The sequence below is a fragment of the Diabrotica undecimpunctata genome, chromosome 6 (assembly GCF_040954645.1).
Source record: "Diabrotica undecimpunctata isolate CICGRU chromosome 6, icDiaUnde3, whole genome shotgun sequence".
NCBI lineage: Eukaryota > Metazoa > Arthropoda > Insecta > Coleoptera > Chrysomelidae > Diabrotica > Diabrotica undecimpunctata.
The window spans coordinates 155189333-155208249 of NC_092808.1; positions in this window are offsets into that span (position 1 = coordinate 155189333).

Consider the following 18917-nt stretch of genomic DNA (forward strand, 5'->3'; position numbering starts at 1 on the left):
GATCATAAGGCTAATCCACGCTATCGGCCAACCTCGTAGGTACTAATACGGGTATTATTTATTATTCCAGGACGTTCAAATGTTTTCTACGTCATTCGATAATAATTTATTTAAAACTGGCATCGAAATCCATAACATGTTGTTATATTTAGATATTGCCAACTTGACATTTTGCTTTGTTGGTGAACAACTTGTATTGTTCTCTGTAAAAAGTGGTAGAATTTGAAATGACTTTAAACGAGAAATTTTTAAAGAAAGAAATATTTCCTAACATTTTTATATAAAAAAAATTTGTTATATAAAAACCAATAAAAACGTTTTAGAAAAAAGTTTTACGAGTTTTTTTATGTTGGCGATTCTAAACAGGTAAAGTAGATTTTTGTTTTCTTTTTTTATTAATAGGTTTTTTGGTAAACAATTTGAATTTACTTCGCAAAAATATTTTCTGTGCGATAAATATTGTTGTGTTTTTTTTTTGATACTATTGGATATAAAATTTTAAATTATATTACAGTAAATAAAATAACTATTTGGCATGATTAAAATATGTGTTTTCTTTTTTGCTTGTCCAACAAAAAATAAATAACTTTGTTATTTTCGACACAAAATTTCGTATCAAATGTTTTATTATATTGCCAAGATATTTATTATTCGTCTTTTTTGTAGTTTAAAACATTTTTAAATTTATTTTTCTGTTTTCTAAACACTATTTAAAAAAACTTTTATTTTTATTATTGTCTCTTGCCCCAGCTTATCCTCTGTGTTTGATTAATGGTTTCACCAGACGCTCTTATCCAATTTTCCGTGCCAGTCTCCAGTCAAAACTTATACCATCCTTTTAACTCAGTCTTAGAGAAATTATTCTTTTCTTCTTCTTATGTTCCATAGGAAACGATCAGTAAAGAAGCCTTCACTGCACTGATACCCACTGGTTTTTCGCTTTACTTCAAATGAAGTAGCTCGTGTTCGTCCAATATACATTTTGCCATGCATTTGATTATATTTTTCAGTGAGAGCTATGGTGCCTTAGAATCTGGCACATATATCGGTGGGGCACTGCTGTGTTCTACCAAATTCTTAGCCCATCCCCACACTAGCCTAGAGAATGCCTTGAGCGTATGGGAGCCACCAGTACCGCTGGATTTTCTGTGCCTATATTAATCCGCTTAAATACAAAAGCATTCATAAGATTCACCTGGTAATAGTTCGTCCAACAGTTTTCATTCGCTCTTGACAAGTGTCGTTTTCTTGGCCTTGGTCTATTTTTGAATATTACATCCCTCCCATCTTATATTTCTTATCTTATATTTCTGTATTTATCATAATATCAAAGTCCTATCAGCTTGTGCAGATACTATTTTCAAATATTGCATCATTCTTGTTAAAATCTTTCATTCGAAGATGAGTAGATGATTTGCATCTGCTTTAGAAATATTTTATGTTTACGAATCACATATGAGCATTGGTAGGATAACTCTTATTTGCTGTTGGTTTGATTTTTTCAAAAGTTTCTGCTCTACAGGTTTTGTTTAATCAAAAAGTCTATTAGCTAGTAGTGTCCTTTATATATTGTTGGGCTCATATTTTCTGTGGCAGTTCTAAAGTTTTCGGTTGGTTCGAGCTATCACATTGCGACCTGGCAGAATTTTTGTGATCAATGTCTGTTTGGGGCTTTCGGAAAGGCTTTGACGCCTACTGTTGGGTTTCTTTCAGACCTAAAGCTAGCTGCAACGGATACTGAACGGTTTTTATCGCTGCGCAGACTCACTAGACCTTTTTTGTCTTTATTGAGCTTCACCGTTTTGGACTTAGCTCCATCTTTGGCCAAGTTTGTTTCTCCTACGAGAAACTATAGAATGGATGGTCATCTTCGGCAGAACTTCGCATGGGAAAAGCTAAATTTCACTGACAGTGACCACGACCGAACATTTCGTCCCTCAGAGTGTATTTATTTAAAGACACTTCCCTCATTTAACTCATGTCTTCTAGTTATCTTCAATTATGTATTGAAAAGTAGCTAAGCATGTTTCGTAACGTATCGTAACCCCACACTTGTTTCAAATGCTTTTGAAAAGAGGCCTTGTATTTGCAACTTATTGTCCTTACAATTTACTAATATCATATGTACTTTATTTTCCAGTTTTTCTTTCCTGTATTTTCCAACTTTTTAAGGGTATCAATCACAATATTAAACGCGCTATTGAGTATTCCATAAAACAAATTTTCTCACAGGTTTTTAACCGCTTCCTATTATTCTTTTTTGCTCGTCATTATCTTCAAGTATCTCGTTATCTTCTACAAAGTTATTCTTACCCGTTTAGTTTTGGACATGCTTGATTCATACCCCAATCTTCTTACACTTTGTCTTCTAAAGGCTTGTTCACGCTCAGATACAATGAATGATGGTTCAAAGGCAATCACAAGACCAATTAGAGCCAAGTTTAGTGTGGATTTTTTTCGAAACATCGGCTGCATTTATTCTTTGTGAACCGTGAACGTTAATCGATGTAGCCTGCAAAGTGGTGTTACTAGATAATTTTCAATTAGCAGTGTGTTTGTGGGAAGTAACTAACGCCGCTTATAAAAATCGTACCACAAAAAGGCAATTAAAGATTTTACAAATTTCTTTGGAGAAGAGCTTCACATTCTTCCGGCAAAAATGTGTAAAATAATTTGCTTCTTTATCATAAAACTGTACATAAGGTAAGTTAATGAAAGAAATTGCAGCTTCTCTGCCAGGCTCGTATATGATGGAATCATTTCTTTTTTTCTGCTTTCTGAGAGCTGGAGTAATTCTTGGGAATTACTAGAAGTCAAATGGGTAATTGCGACAATTTCTGCTTCAAATTTCAGTGTTGAAATTGTAACTTCTGCACAAATTTCGCGCCTTCGCCAACTTCTCTCTTGCTTTTTTTCAATATCGAAAATTATGGTAAATTTTTTCTAGTTGTGGATTGTTGGATATCATGTCACTTTAATGCCTTCTGTTGTCTCCATTAACGCTTCCTGAAATATTTCCTCTAAATACAAGTTAAAGAGCAGCCTTCTTTCACTCTTCTTTGTTTATTAGTTCTTGTACAACGTAAGTTATACTAGGAAATAAGAAGAAAGCATACCTTTTGATAAACATGACACGATCTCTATACCTTCTATATACATTGTTTGGATAGTGGATACAAATGTATAGACAGTCCAAATATATGTGTAATTCAGTGTTTTAACTCATTTAAGAATATACACGATTAAACAAGCTGGATGGCAAACGATTTGCTAAGGAAAACCCAAAATAGACCAGAATTTACCAAAATTTTTACCGACCTTCAAGACTACAAGAAAGTACGTCTTCCAAATATCTCTCGACTTTGTATTTAAAGCTTAACAATTCATGTAATGATCTATAATGCCTTATAAATCTTTTATCTTTCGCTTCTTATATCGGACGTCAGTTTTGACAGCTTTAAAATTGATTCTAAGGTCTTTTCTATATTATTAGACCTGTGTCGTTTATTTTTACCATTACATTCTATTTTTTATTTCGTATGGCTACCCTTTTTCTATTTTCTTCTGTTTTCGTGTAGGTTACTTGTCATTATGGTCAGGTTTTCTCCCCCTCCTCGCCATAGCTTTGCCTATTTCCTGTTATTAGGTCTCCCTTGGTTGTTTTTTCCTTCTTCCTGTTAGTTTCCAGTTTATTATTTGTTTTTATGCATACCATATGAATGTTTTCTGGCGTATATCGTCAATACCACTTCTTTCTCTTCTGATGGCTTCAATTCTTTCTAGTTTGGATTTTGTCGTTTTGGTGTAAGTCTTTTTGCTGTAGTTGTTAGTTTCCGTAATTTAATTCGACAATCGAATTGCTTCCGTAAAATCGTGGGGTTTTAACAAGAGCTATAAACGATATATACATATCCTCCCTTGCCAAATATTTAATTTTTACTTGATTGATCCTTAAATTGTAATCCTTGGCTTTGTTTTTCAATTGTTTCTTTATGCTAGTTTAACTTTTTTATTGTTACTGGATGGACAACTTCAATTAGAAGTTGTCTGAAGAACTTCTAATTGAAGTTGTCCATCCAGCAACAAACTACGTCATGCATCTTTGTCCAATAAAAGATCTTGTACTTCATAGTCTGTTAGTCTCCACACTTGCACAGATTCCATATCATTTTTGTTGGTCTTTGAGATTACACCACGTTATAATACGGTTTAAGGTCCCCCAAGTCTTCCACGGTAGACTCTTACCAGAGAGTTTCCCTTCTTCTGATGGCGGGTAGTTTTCTAGTCTTCCGATCGCACCAGAGCTTCTGTTAGATTTTAGCCGTAAGTGGCTGGTCTCCCTTTGGTATATTTTATAATTTTCAATGGACAATGAGAACCCCGCTGCTTTATATAGGTTAAGTAGAGTAAGTTTCGTTAAAGGCCACATCAACTTCTTCCAGTTTTCTCAGTACGGTGTTTGTGGTAGAGATTTTTTGTTTTATATTATGACAGTGATGCTTATATGATATAGATACCTGTCAAAAGCAACTCCTGGGTATTTAGTTTTGTCTGTGTGTTACAGGATCTTTTTCTCTCATGATTATTTTCTTATTTCATGCATTTAGATGGAAAGTGTTGTGTTTTTGAGGTATTCGGCTTGAGATAAGGATTTTACTTGTATTTCCCAACATGTCCATGTTGTCTAGACCAACTTGGCTTGCTTGCGACTGTAGTACGACACGTCATTAGCATATAGGAAACGTCTTTCATCCATTATTATTTATTTGCTGTTCATTTGTGAATATATTGAACACGAACGGGACGTCTATGCGTCAACTTGACGTAGAATCTCCTGTTTTGTTCCAAAACTGTACAACTTTCATTAGGTTAGGGTCTTCAAAGTGCTTATATTCCTCGCTAAACTCTGAGGCTTAACATTTGTCCGGAGCATGTTTTTCTAGCTTTAATTCCCATTTTATCAGCATATGATGAACAAGAAATCCAAATAGGACACACAAGATCCATGTTTCAGAAATTAAAAACATTTTTATACAAAAAGTCGTACTTTAGAAATATGTTACAGGACTGACAGTAGAAAGTAGAAATATGGACATTAAAATTGAACAATATAAACTCAAACCTTTTGAAATGGGCATATTTCTCAAATAGAATATATAAATAAATAAAAAAAACTGTATTTAAATTACATATTACGACGAAAACGTATCACGTTCTTCACCGATCGTCCTTATGTCACTTAAGTACCTATTAGGGTCTATAAATCTTATTCGAGGGATTCTTGTCTCTTTCCAGCATTTGTTTTTTTTATATTTTCTTGTTCTAGGTGTTTTATTTTGCTATTATTAAATCCATAGAGGAGTTTAGATGGCATAAATGATTGTATATATCGTCTTTTGTAATTAACTGTGAAATCTTATGTATAATTTACTTGACATGGTTTATTATCAAACGGATCCTGACGTCCCCCAAACTTTATTGTCAAATACTTGTATTTGCGACCACCTTGTGTTTATGATACGTGGGTCCTCTACATAAACAAATCAGCTCTTTGTATACATATGCCGATATCGTCTTTCTCATTTGGAATGGATCAACTTGTTGACATTTGTCAACATGGGATCGCAGCTTATTTGTTTTATAAAATGCACTATTAGTGAATACGTGATCGAGATTATCTCTATCATGGTTTTAATCTTTCCCTCCTCATTCTGATTCGTTGCTCAGAAAATCTTTCTTAGTGCTTTATTTTCCCACCTGTTGACAGGTTTTCGTGCTTCTTTTCGAATGCCCACGTTGCACAGGTCTTCTACATAATCGACCAGCTCTCTCCTTTCCCTCTGATTTGAGAAAGAGGTCTTTGACTCGGCAAATGATCAAATTTTGATGCTTCGTCCATGTCTCTACGTGAGCCAGCAATCATAACCTAGTCACTTCCACCAAGCGCATTACTGGTGAATACTTCTTCTTATTGCGCCGTCTCCTTTCGAAGGCTGGCTATCCAAATGGCAATTGTAGCTTTGGAAACTGCTGCACGAAAGATTTCTGTGGATGGGCGGTTAAACCATCTCGTCAGGTCTTATGAGTTCTGGCGTATTCCAACTGATCTTTTGCCCTGCACTTTACCTTCCAATATGATTTGGAGTAATTCATATCTTTCACCTCTTAACACATGACCCAAGTATTGTATTTTTACCTCACGATGGATAACTTTTTGTATCCATGGAAATCTCAGCATCCGTCTGTATATATACATTTCAAAGGCATCTATTCTTTTTTCTGTTTCAGAGTCCATTGTCCAACATTCACAGCAAAACAGAAAAAACGTAACATCTGATCATTCGAATTCTGAGCTCTAGACTAAGGTCTGATCTTGTAAAAAATGTTTTCATGTTCATGATTGTCTTCCGCGCTTGTTCGATTCTTGACAGGATTTCTTTTATTGGGTTTCGCTGGGTGTTGATGTTTGCTCCAGAATCTTTTATGGAAGTTACCTGTTGTATTATATTTCCCTTGGCGTACAAATGTAAGTTTGTTGGTATCCTTGAAAATACTAGAATTTTAGTTTTGGAAACATTTAGATGTAAACCGAACATTTCGCTATGACGAACTACAGCATTTATTATATTTTGTAGTTCTTGTACGTTGCCTGCTATTAGGACGGTATCATCAGCGTACCTGATGTTGTCTATGCTGGTTTCGTTAATCTTGATTCCACCTTGAACCTCGTTTAATGCTTTTCTGTATATAGATTCCGAATACAGATTAAATAATAGTGGTGATAAGACGCAACCTGGTCGCACCCCTCATTCTGACTTTCGTGGTTTTTATTGAATGCTTCGACATCTATCTCTATGCCGATTAAAAGACTTACTTCCCTTCGGCTCGGAATGGATTAACTTTAAATTTGTACTGTGCACTATCGATGTATGCTTGGCAGATATCTTTTAAGTATCTATTCGTTCGAATCTTCTACTTGCTATTCTGGGACGCCGTTTAGAAAGTATTTCGGATTATCTTCTTTTTGCATGTGTTTAGCAAATTTTCGAGTCGGTTATAAAATACACACTCTATCTAAGTCTTCTACATAATAGACCAGCTCTTGCTACGCTGACCCAAACTCCTTCTTACCTTTTGCTTGGAATGTATAATTTTTTACCAGCTATCTTTGCGTTCCACGTGGTCCAGCCATTAAGCCTCTTCGCTTGTATAAAGCGCACTATTAAAGGATGTATGGAACTAAAAAAAAGTTTTCCAGAAATTTGAAGAAGAAGAGAAAAGATACGGATTAATAATAAACCAAACAAAAACGCAATATATGGAAATGCGAGGAGACATAACAAATATATCAAAATGAAAGGAGCAGAGACTGTCTATGGTTTTGAAGAAGTGTCAGAATTTGAATACTTAATACCATAACGAACACGGGAAAAGAAGAAAAAGAGATAGACAAAAGATTAATGAAGGGAAGCAGAGCCATGGGGTCACTAAATTCATTACTGAAAGCAAAAAATGTGCCAAGAACAACTAAACTGCGAGTCTACGAGACAGTAATCAAACCCACAGTGACGTATGCCAGTGAAACGTGGATTATGAAACAGCAGGAAGAAAAGAAAGTAGAGATCTGGGAAAAAAAGGTGCTTAGAAAAATCTTCGGAAGAATAATAACAACAGAATATTTGGAGAAGACGAACGAATGAAGAAATAATGAGGATTTATGGAAAACCAGCAATTACGGCAAAAATACGAGCCCAAAGAGCTAGGTAGCTTGGTCACATTATACGAATGCCAGAGAATTGAATTGATAAAACAATACTGAAGGAGGGAGAAATGGGGAAAAAAGAAGAGGACGTCCAAAGAAGAAATGGTTGGAAGCAGTAAAGCAAGACTTGTCAGAAATAGGCGTGAGAAATTGGAGTGTTTTTCGCACGTCTTTTGTCCGCAACGAAAACAGGAGCACCTCCTATCCGCAAAACTACTACTATCTCTCTAGCAGGTGACGATCTCTGCAACGTGTTAAGATTTATTTACTTGAACCTGTGTTTGGTCATGGACAGCTTTACGTAGCTTTTCCTAGGGTTAGACAGAGATGTTTAAAATGTAAATTTTCGTTGACGATTAACACTTGTATTATTTTTAAAAACTTTAACACTTTTGTTCGTCTTAAAACGCTTTATTTTGCATTTTTAATATGCATTCATAATATCAAAATAAATCTGCATAGAATATTTTTGGTATGACAAAACAAAATCTCTATCTTTCTAACTGATCCTTCATCCCTATCGGTTTGAATAGTCTACTCCTTTTTCTGATTCGCCGTTCAGTAAATGTTCCTTAGTATTGCCCCTTCTCTCTTGTGTTAAAAGCGTTTTCGTGTATCACTGAATACTTTCTCTGCGCAAGTCTTCTACATTACACTAGCTCTTTCTATGTCGATCCGGAGTTCTTCCCTCTTGTTTGCAATGAATCAACTTTTTAAAACATCCATGTATTCTACTTGAACCAGCCTATTCGTTTGTACAAAGTCTACTATTAGATCTGTGAGCTCTCTATTGGTTCGAATCGTCTGCTTCCCATTGCAATCAGTAGTTCAGAAAATTTTTCTGTTTTAACTTTCATCACATGTTTCCGTGTCTAATTCAGAATGTCATCAGTTCTCATGTGATAAATTATAGTCACTTCTTGTACCGTCCTACAACTCATTTACTTAATTATTATTTGAAATTAAATGAGAGAGAAACCTATACTTTGTTATCTAACTATATTGTATATTATTATTATTATTAATGGAGGAATAGCTACAAGAATATATAAAAATTGTGCCCAATTGCCAACCCAATGTGAGCCAATCCTCAGTATAGACATACACATAATCTGCAGGCAAAAAAGACCGATTCATTATAAACCACTCAGTGTATTTTGGAAACTTTCCACAAGTTCTACTATACCATGTGATTACACACGATACCTATTACAAATTCTACCATGTTCTCTATTGAGGACATGCCACGTCAAATATTGTGCTTTTTGGCTTTGTGTCATGCTATGACTTTGCTTTTTGCGATATTATTTCAAGGCATTGAAACTATTATTAAGACATAGGGTCTTATAAAATGAAGTAAAAAATGTATAACCTAGTTTTTGTATGTCATAGATAGTATCAAATTGATTTTCTGATCACTAGTAGGCAAATCTATAAATACCTCAATATATACAAACGTTTTTATTTCATTTTATAGGCTATAAAGCTAAAATAGTATAAGAGATTATTGATCCTGAGTCTAACGAACAATTTGTCTTAGTCGTAAATCATTTGTACATATTTTAAACCCAATAGTGACATACGAGAGCAAGATAAAAAGTTCCTCGTCTGGAAGAGAGAAAAAAAATGCATATTTCCCGATGTTATCAACAGGATAAAGATTTTGGAACTGATTAAAATGATAAAGAAAAAGAACCTATTTTCTTAATAATGATTTTATAAAGTATTTATTTTTAAAATAACTCAATTTTTTGGTTGCTAAAACTAATTTGTTTAAAACCCCTAACGACAGAGCTGCAAACAACTTGACGCCGGCCCTGACGTGTGGTCATAGTGACCTCTACTTATGGAAAATGAATATATTGGGAAATAAATTTGAAATATATGCAACTGTGACACTATTATTAATTTGATCAATATATATGTATAGTAGAAATTATTTTTTGATAATATATCAGATATCAATTAAATATTTGGGGTGCACCGTTGATATAATATCAAGACAAGTTTAGTGAATTCACACGGAACAATTAGAAACTATTAGCTTATTGTAGCATAATACATAAAGATAAACGCAACTAAACATAAAAAAACAGGTGATACTGTAAAACGGGTGGAGACTGTAGAGAGGGGAATGCTGGCCACGACCAAGGCGGATCTTTTTTGAGGTGGAATTCGGATTTTTGCAGAAAAAGTTGTGTAATAACTGCAGTAATACTAATTGACCTATCCTTCCTTTAAAATATGCCGGGAACATTAATAAAAAATTAAAATATTTAAAAACATCAATTTTTTCTACTTTTATTGCTTTCAACTTTACAATTCATTTCAAAGTTGTAACGAAATAAAATAGCAATAATTAAATTTTCTATAAGATATAGCTGGATAAAAATGTTTTAATTTATTCCCTTGCTGTAAAATATTAATAAATAACGGGTGTTTTTTTTAGAGGTATAGAACTTTAAAGTGGAATAAAACAAAGATTTTTTTTATATGAACAGGAAATTAACTTTATTTGAAAGATAATTTTTTGACATTATATTTTAAATATGATTTCTGGCATATGACCACCAAGGCTGGTTCTGACGTAGTCTAATCTGGAGGTCCAATTTTCGACGACTTTTTCCACTATTTGTGGCCGTATATCGGCAATAACGCGGCGAATGTTGTCCTCCAGTTCGTCAATCGTTTCAGGCTTATTGGCATAGACTAGCGACTTCACATAACCCCACAGAAAATAGTCTAATGGTGTTAAATCGCACGACCTTGGAGGCCAATTCACGAGTCCTAAACGGGAGATTATGCGGTTACCAAACGTTTCCCTCAATAAATCCATTGTGGCACGAGCTGTGTGACATGTTGCGCCGTCTTGTTGAAACCACAGCTCGTGCACATTATGGTTGTTCAATTCAGGAATAAAAAAGTCAGTAATCATGGTTCTATAGCGGTCACCATTGACTGTAACGTTCTGGCCAGCATTGTTTTTGAAGAACAGTCAATTTTTCTGGATATAGTGGTTTCTCAACATACACTTGAGGATTATCTTCACTCCAAATACGGCAGTTTTGTTTGTTGACGTAGCCATTTAACCAAAAGTGAGCTTCGTCGCTAAACAAAATTCGCTTATGAAAGTCGGGATCAACGGCAATTTCGTTTTGGGCCCATTCACCGAATCTACGCCTTGCTAGGTGATCGTGTGGCTTCAATTCCTGCACGAGTTGAATTTTGTAAGCACGCAAACCAAGATCTTTTCGCAAAATCTTGGATGGACACATATCCAACTGCTATGCACGATGGCGTATAGACTGATTCGGGTCTTCCTCTATACTACGCTTAACAGCAGCAACAACAGCTTCTGTACGCACTGTACGACGTCTCTGTGAATGCGTATTATCATTAAGAGTGAACGTGGTGCGAAAACGTTCCACAGTTGATCGAATTAATTGCTCTGATGGGCGATTATGTATACCATAAAATGGACGTAGTGGCGATACGTATTCCGAACAGAACTATGATTTTCAAAATAAATTTGCACAATTTGAAAGCGTTGTTCAGGCGTCAGTCTATTCATATTGAAATGTCAAACTAAAGTTAATAATAATCACTTGACAGCTGTCAAAATGGCCGCCCCTTAAAAACGTGTTGCCAACTTCTATTTATATACCTCTAAAAAAAACACCCGTTACAAAAAAGAGGGCGAAGCAAGACTTTTCTCATTTAATGTTTTTTAAACAATTAGATTGCATTTTGATACCTTCATAATTCGTCTAGACAATCTTTATAACATAATAAAACAGCCACCAAATTTCATTAAAATCGATTTAATAAATTTCACATAACAATTTTGCAATTTAAATTTAAAAAAAAAATTGAATTTTTTTAAAATCTTGCACAACAAAAAGCTAGCCATATATAATATACGACCCCCTTCCCATATCGGATGTTACAGCGTTAGATTGATAAGAAAATTAAATTTTAGAGAACAAAAATAAAAACGCAGCGTAAAATTTAGCGCATTATAAACGCAATAAATAGTATATCAACAGCTGAGATTGAAGCAGCTGTTATGTCTACGCGATTACATCTTTGTGTGGACAACGATGGAAAAAAATTTGGACATTTAATTGTGACATTAAGTTTTAATGATCGAGATATTTGTATAATCTTTCACATATTTAATTTTACGTTATAATAAAGGGTGAGTCAATACTATACTTAAATATGTTTGTGTTTTTATTCATATCTCGAGTTCGACACAAGCTATCAACATGCGGTTTGCGCTATTTTGTTACGAATTTAATCCAGTTCCATTATAATTTACAATAAATAGGTGTTTCCGTTAAACATTTTGAAGTAAAACAAATTTTAATTTTTTCTATTCGAAAGTACCCTCTATCCATGACAATTAAAACTAAATGCAATTGTTTTATAGTAGATGTAAATTAATTCATCCACACTCTTTCTAATGACACTAATTTCGTTAAAATCGGTTGATTCAAACCAAAGTTAAAGGTATTTATCCACAAATACTTTCCCACTCTCCCCCACCCTTTATTTGAAAACTAAAAAAAAAGTACTTGAACAACTTTGTGCAGAATTTAGGCCTCTTTCTAGTTTACTTATTTAACACTTGGTATAATTGGGCATATTTCCCAAAAAAACTGGTTTTCAAAGTTTTCTTCACAGGTTACGCCACCTAGCGGTTAACCCAGAAACTTAAAAGTTATTTCCAGCGATTTCTCTTGGCCACTTTTACTAAGGAATTTTTTCTCCTAAAGTTATACCATAAATAGTTTCTGATATATAGCCGAGAGATCGGATTATTGGTCCACCCGGTACAATCCAGAAACGGCAAAAAGCTTCACAATACTACAAAATACATGTGACATTAACTGACAATATTATTGTTTTGTCAATTTTTTACTCATAAAAAAGCACTTTACCTCTATCTAAGGTACTTTGTGGAATTAAAATCTGATTATTTGGCGGACTCAGGAATGTTTTGAAATTATAAACAATTTTTTAGCTTACAAATAAATAGAATATCTCTGCATAAATTAGCTCAAATTAAATTCAGAAAAGGGCGTTGGAAAAAACTTGGCAAGACGCTTCTTTATGCATAACATATTCAAAAAAGTTTGCTAGTCCTACTCCCCGGCATCCCCCTAAAACTACTCCCTCGCAGGAGAGAAAAAACGGAGAGATAATGTTGAATAAAATTGTTTATTAGCACTTTTTTATAAAATAAACCGTTCTCTCAGAAAAAAAACCTTAAAGCGACCCGCGAATGTTAGCGCGCGCGAAATCAATATTTGAAATAAAATTTGTATCAACACGACGGTAAAAATTCGATATCTCTTGACTGTCCAATTGTATTGACTGTATTTTACAGAAAATGAAGTCAGTTTCTATAAATCTGTTTAATAAATAAACGTTGTGCGATAGGCTTGTGTAGTTTATGAGTGAACTACTTCAAAGAACCGGCTCCGATACGGTTCCGGAGCTCCGAAGAGTTCCACCGCTTAGCTCGCTAGAGCTGACGTTCAGTCGCCGCTCAGTCGTTCATCGTTTAGGAGCGGTTCAGTTTAAATATTCCGGTTACGAGTCGATATGCGACCAACGACAAACGTGAGCGTAGGAGCTGCAGCGGGTGGAGAGATAGCGTGATTTAACTAAAGGCGCGTTCTCACGAGTAAAGTTTAGTTGATCATCAAAAATTGAAAGCAACTTAAGGCTGTTGTAGCAGTTCAAGCACACTGCGATTTGAAATGGGCGTATCACTTACTTTTCTACACTGTTTACGCCAGACCATCTTTACTCAGTGCCGCCGGTCGACGGGTAGTTTAATGACAACAAATACATTACTCTACATTCAAATTAGTTTTAACACGAGCTAACTGACCGTACGTTAATGAGATTTGACGTCACGAAGGCGATAACGATGAAACTAAGCGCCAATGATGAGTAACACGTTTCACTATTAGATTTTAGTATTTTTTTAGCAATCATTACTAGACTAGAAAGGTGAAACAAAAATCAACGATTACAGAAAAAAAAACTCTTTCAAGTGATGGGCGTAAAAAGTTTGGTTATAATAGAACGTTAAACAGAATAATCCAATTTTTCAACAGAAGTTTCAAAAAAATAAATAAAGTAAAACCATCATTTTAAAGGCAACATAATTTCGAATAACGTGTCCAAATTTCGAGACATTTTGTCGGTAAATAACAGAGAAAACACTGTCCCTAGGTTTTGGTGCACCGATAAAACAGCCGTAAGTTAATTACTGTTCACTGTATGTCGACTTTGATTGCAGCTATAATAGATAGCATGTGTTATTTTTTCAAGGATACCACATTGTTCGTCCATTTCATTTCCTGCAGTTCCAAGACATCTAATGTGTTATCATGTTTAACTCTGCTCTGCTCGCTCAGATATGGTTTCTGCAAAATGAGAAAAGTAGACAGAACATGCAAATTCTGCAAAATACAGAGGAAATGGAGATCTGTTGCATTCAACGTATAATATAGTGTATACACAAAAAATCTTTGATATCATAGTGTGCAAAAGTCTACGATGTCAAAAAACCTCTTTGAAACTGGAAATCTACAAACGACAGAAAATTTGGGGCTGCCCTGTCATTTTTTACTATTATTACGAGTATGAAAGGTGCAAACATCTTAAGACTTTCACTAACCTATAAACCTTCCTTAGAATAAGCCTAAGACTATAAACCTTCAAAAGAAGAATTTTATTGCGAAACGGTATTTATATTTATCCAGTATATCAAAACAACCAGGTTACGTATGTTAAACAGCTAAATAAAATAAACAAATAGTTTGTCACAATCACCTTTAACGGCACTGCTATACATATAGGCAACAGTTTCATACGTAGCAGCGCCACCTGTAACCTACAACGAGAACTTTTTATCCTGTCCTCGTACAATCTGTCTAACCGTTGGTGTTTTGGTTAAAATTGACGAAAAAGAGTAAATTATTTTAACAAATTTGGTAGTATTGTGCAAATCTCACCTATTGATGGTTTTTTAGTACACATAGTTAGTTAGCTCTTCATCTTGTCATGATTTGTAGGTCTTTTTGCTAACAAATCATAATATATTGGCTTATAAAACTTCCTTATCCATTACACATACATGTCAAATTTGGTGTCAAAAGCCTTTTCTAAATCTCGGAATATTGGCGCACACATTTGATTTATTTTTAAAGTCTCCACTGTGATGGAATGTGACTGTAGCATTTCTATTCATCTTGTACGGCAGGTTTTATAAAATATATCTCACAAATACTAAAGATATTTAAAAATAAATATGTAACATTTGAAAGTTCTTTCCCTCTAGATATTTATATATCCCTGTAAATAATATACAATCATTTATAATTAGATAGGTAGAATAGTTATAACAATTATTGATACTGAATAAGAAAATTATATACAGATCTTGGAGTGGTTTGTTAATGAATGGCAAATTGGCTATTATATATAAAGTTATTTTAAGGATGTAGTAAAAACATGTTGCCATAACTTATATGATGTTGGAAAGTAGACATTTTGGTTTTTATTCCTAGGAAGTAGGGCTTTCCCGGGACTTAATATACATTTACCTATAGTCGGAAAACCTAGATGATGTGCCCTGCAGAGAATTCGATGCTGATTTTTAGTTATTAAAAATTAAGTGTATTGTAGTAGATATCTGTCACACTCCAGCCACAATTTTTTAAAGGTCTTAGTATAAAACCCAAATTGGGTCAGCGGCTTTAAATGGATGTCGTGGGAAAATCGTTGTAAACTCAACCACCATCATCCTTAAATAGTAACTCTTGCGATTTCAGTGTACAAAATTCATGTATTGTGCCTCGATCGCTATATTCTTCCTATTTGATTCCTAGTGATTATCATCTGTCTCGTAGATTTAATCTTTGTATGAGGGTTAAAAATGTATAGTCCCGTTTCAACTGATACTACTTAAAATGGAGTAGTCTTTATCTTTGAAAATCTTTCATCTAAACTGTTAAAAAAATTCTCAATAAATAAGTGATTTATCTATTAACTATTCGAATCCCGATTGCTTTTTCGCGTACGTTAAGTATCAAATTGTAGATAGCACACGTGTGCGTCAAACACATAATTATAGCAGAACCTATGACGCACTAACGCGTCACGAAGATTGAACATTTAAGTCTATATTTACTACACTAAGGTACGTTTGGCAACTCGTTTTTATTTAGTATAATCATTTTATTTCTAATATAAATTGTACAGATCGCAATAATTTCATGAATTCCCGTTATTCTTTATTTGTTATTGTTACAAAAATATTGATTTTCTTAATAAAATATCTGATTTAAGTCTATTTTTTTTTGTCCACAGCCCTTTAAAACTTAAATAAAATAGTAGATATGCTTTACATATTAATGATGACGTCAGGCCGCTAATATTTGAGGTTAGGTAGATTTTAATTAATTAACAGGAAAAGAATAACAGAAGGTCAACTCTACGTCAACCAATCCCCTGTAGAAAGAGTGACGCACTACAACTACCTCGGCACCATAATAAATTAAGAATGGAACAACAACCAGGAGATTAGCGCACGCATCGGAAAAGCTAGATCTACCTTCGATCAGATGGGGGCCTTCTTCAAGAGTCACAACCTCTCTCTTGATATAAAAGTAAGAATGCTGCGATGCTACGTCTTCTCTGTCCTTTTTTATGGTGTTGAATCGTGGACCTTGAACGAAGATATGTGCAGAAAACTGGAAGCATTTGAGATGTGGCTATATCGGAGAATGCTTAAGATTCCGTGGACTGACCGAGTCACAAATGAGGAGGTCATCATTTATGAAGAATGAATAAGAACCGAGAGGTACTGACCACCATCAAATCTCAAAAGTTACAGTTCTTCGGACATATTATGCGAAATGAATCCAGATATGCTCTCCTTCAAGCCATCCTGCAAGGAAAAATATTTGGAAACCTTCAGGAAGAAGAAGAACATCTTGGTTAAAGAACCTCAGAATCTGGTTCAATACAACATCTGTGCAGCTTTTCCGCGCTGATAAGATTAAGATTGCCAACATTCATAACGGATAGGCACATCAAGAAGATTTTAAAGCTGTGAGATAGGTCATATAGAAGTGAAGGGGCTATGACAGTTCAAGCGCAAAATCGGTCATTTTCCCATGTAAATCTCCATAAGAAATTCTAAGGCCTAAAGGACACTAAGCTTGCAACGTCCAAACGGTTCAACGTACAACAATGTGTGATGCTAAGATAAAAATAAAACACAAAGACATCGGCGCTACGTTTGTAATGTCCAAACGGCTCAATGTGTGAGGTATCGACGAAAAGGGGAGGGGGTAATGAATATGTTAAGACAAAAAAAGTCATATCTCTGTTGTTATTAGTCAGATTACTACATGTAATACGTTAAATGAAAAGGGGAGGTGACGGGAAATATGTTAAGACAAAAGACAATGACCAAAACGCCGCTATATCGGATCTTTGTTTAGCATAATAGACATTGGAGGAAAGTGAGGCTAACAGAGAATCATCGCCAAAAACGGTGCTATATCAAATATTCAACATAGTTTGAATGAGATTCCACGTCTATTACATCATCTATAAATTTTACAGGAGTAGGGAGGACCTCCTATATTACGTTTACAGATCGATTATAGCTAATAATTATAAAAGCACAATACTAACCTACAAAACATAATATTGCCCGAACTATCGTAGATAAAATATAGTATACAACTCACCATTTGTATTCGCTAATTTTGTATATCACCCGAATTGACATAGGTAAAATATAGTATGCAACTCACAATACATTTGTATTCTATAATTTTTATAATATTACTCGAACTGCCGTAGATACGCATATAAAGAATAATAGTGCTGACTAGTAATGTAAGTTCCGTGTATAGTAGTACTTAATCAGAGAATGTTTGTTGGTTTGGTCATACTGTAAGAATAATATATGTTCTTCAATGCATCATGTTCTATTTCTAGTAATACCACACACGTTATATCGTTTTCAGCGTCACCTTTCGCTTTGTTTCACGAAAGAGAGAGAGAGAAAGATAGGCTGTGTGTCTTTTTACGATGTCAGGTGCTAGATGTGGTTGACAGATGGCGTGACGAGATGATGATTGCCTTTTATTTTTATCTTAGCATCACACATTGTTGTACGTTGAGCCGTTTGGACGTTACAAGCTTAGTGTCCTTTTGACATTGTCTTTTGCGTTTGATTTTTGTGTTAACATATTCTTTACCCTCTTACCATTCCAACGAGCCCTCGTACGTTACGATCTGACCAATAACAATGGAGATATGACGTAATGCCGTTTTGGCACAGTTTTTGCGTTTGTTTTCTATCTCAACGTGTTCCCCGTCCCCTCCGCTTTCCAACGATACCCTTCACGTCACGATCCGACGAGCCGTCGCGCCTCCACCACAAAAAGAGACAAAAATGACCAGAATCGACCTTAGAATTTCTTATGGAGATTTACATGGGAAAATGACCGATTTTGCGCTTGAACTGTCATAGCCCCTTTACTTATAGACGTATACATGTATAAGCAGAGGATTTCGGTCCGTGGAAAAAAGCGTGTGCAGTTGTGGCACGCGCAGATGAGTGTGGGAACTTTCTTATCGGCGGCATCTTTTGGAGAGGAGAGCCCGCCCTCCTTATGCAACCCACTTTACACTAGTGTGCAAAGACTAACGCATAACGCTTTTTCCATTCTTTGACTTCATTTTTTGAAAGTTTTTAAAAGGTAAATAAAGGATTTTGTAAGAAGTAAAATAAAATGCCTTTTCTTTGGTTTAAGATGAAATATCTAAATACACACAACGCAAAAGTCCAAGGATATTTTAATAATTTGACAATACCAATGACAGAAATTACATGAACATATAAATTTGCTTGTACTATAATTGTTGATACAGACACTCACTTCTTATGAAAAAAAATTGTAAAACTGATAGCAATACGTGTTTTAGAATGTTTTTTATAAGGGACAAAAAAATCGACATTTTTATGTTTTGTTTATTTTAATTTTAGTCACTTTATACAATTCTTGCTTAATAGATGAGTTAAAGATATTGTCTTTTTACCATGCAACAACAT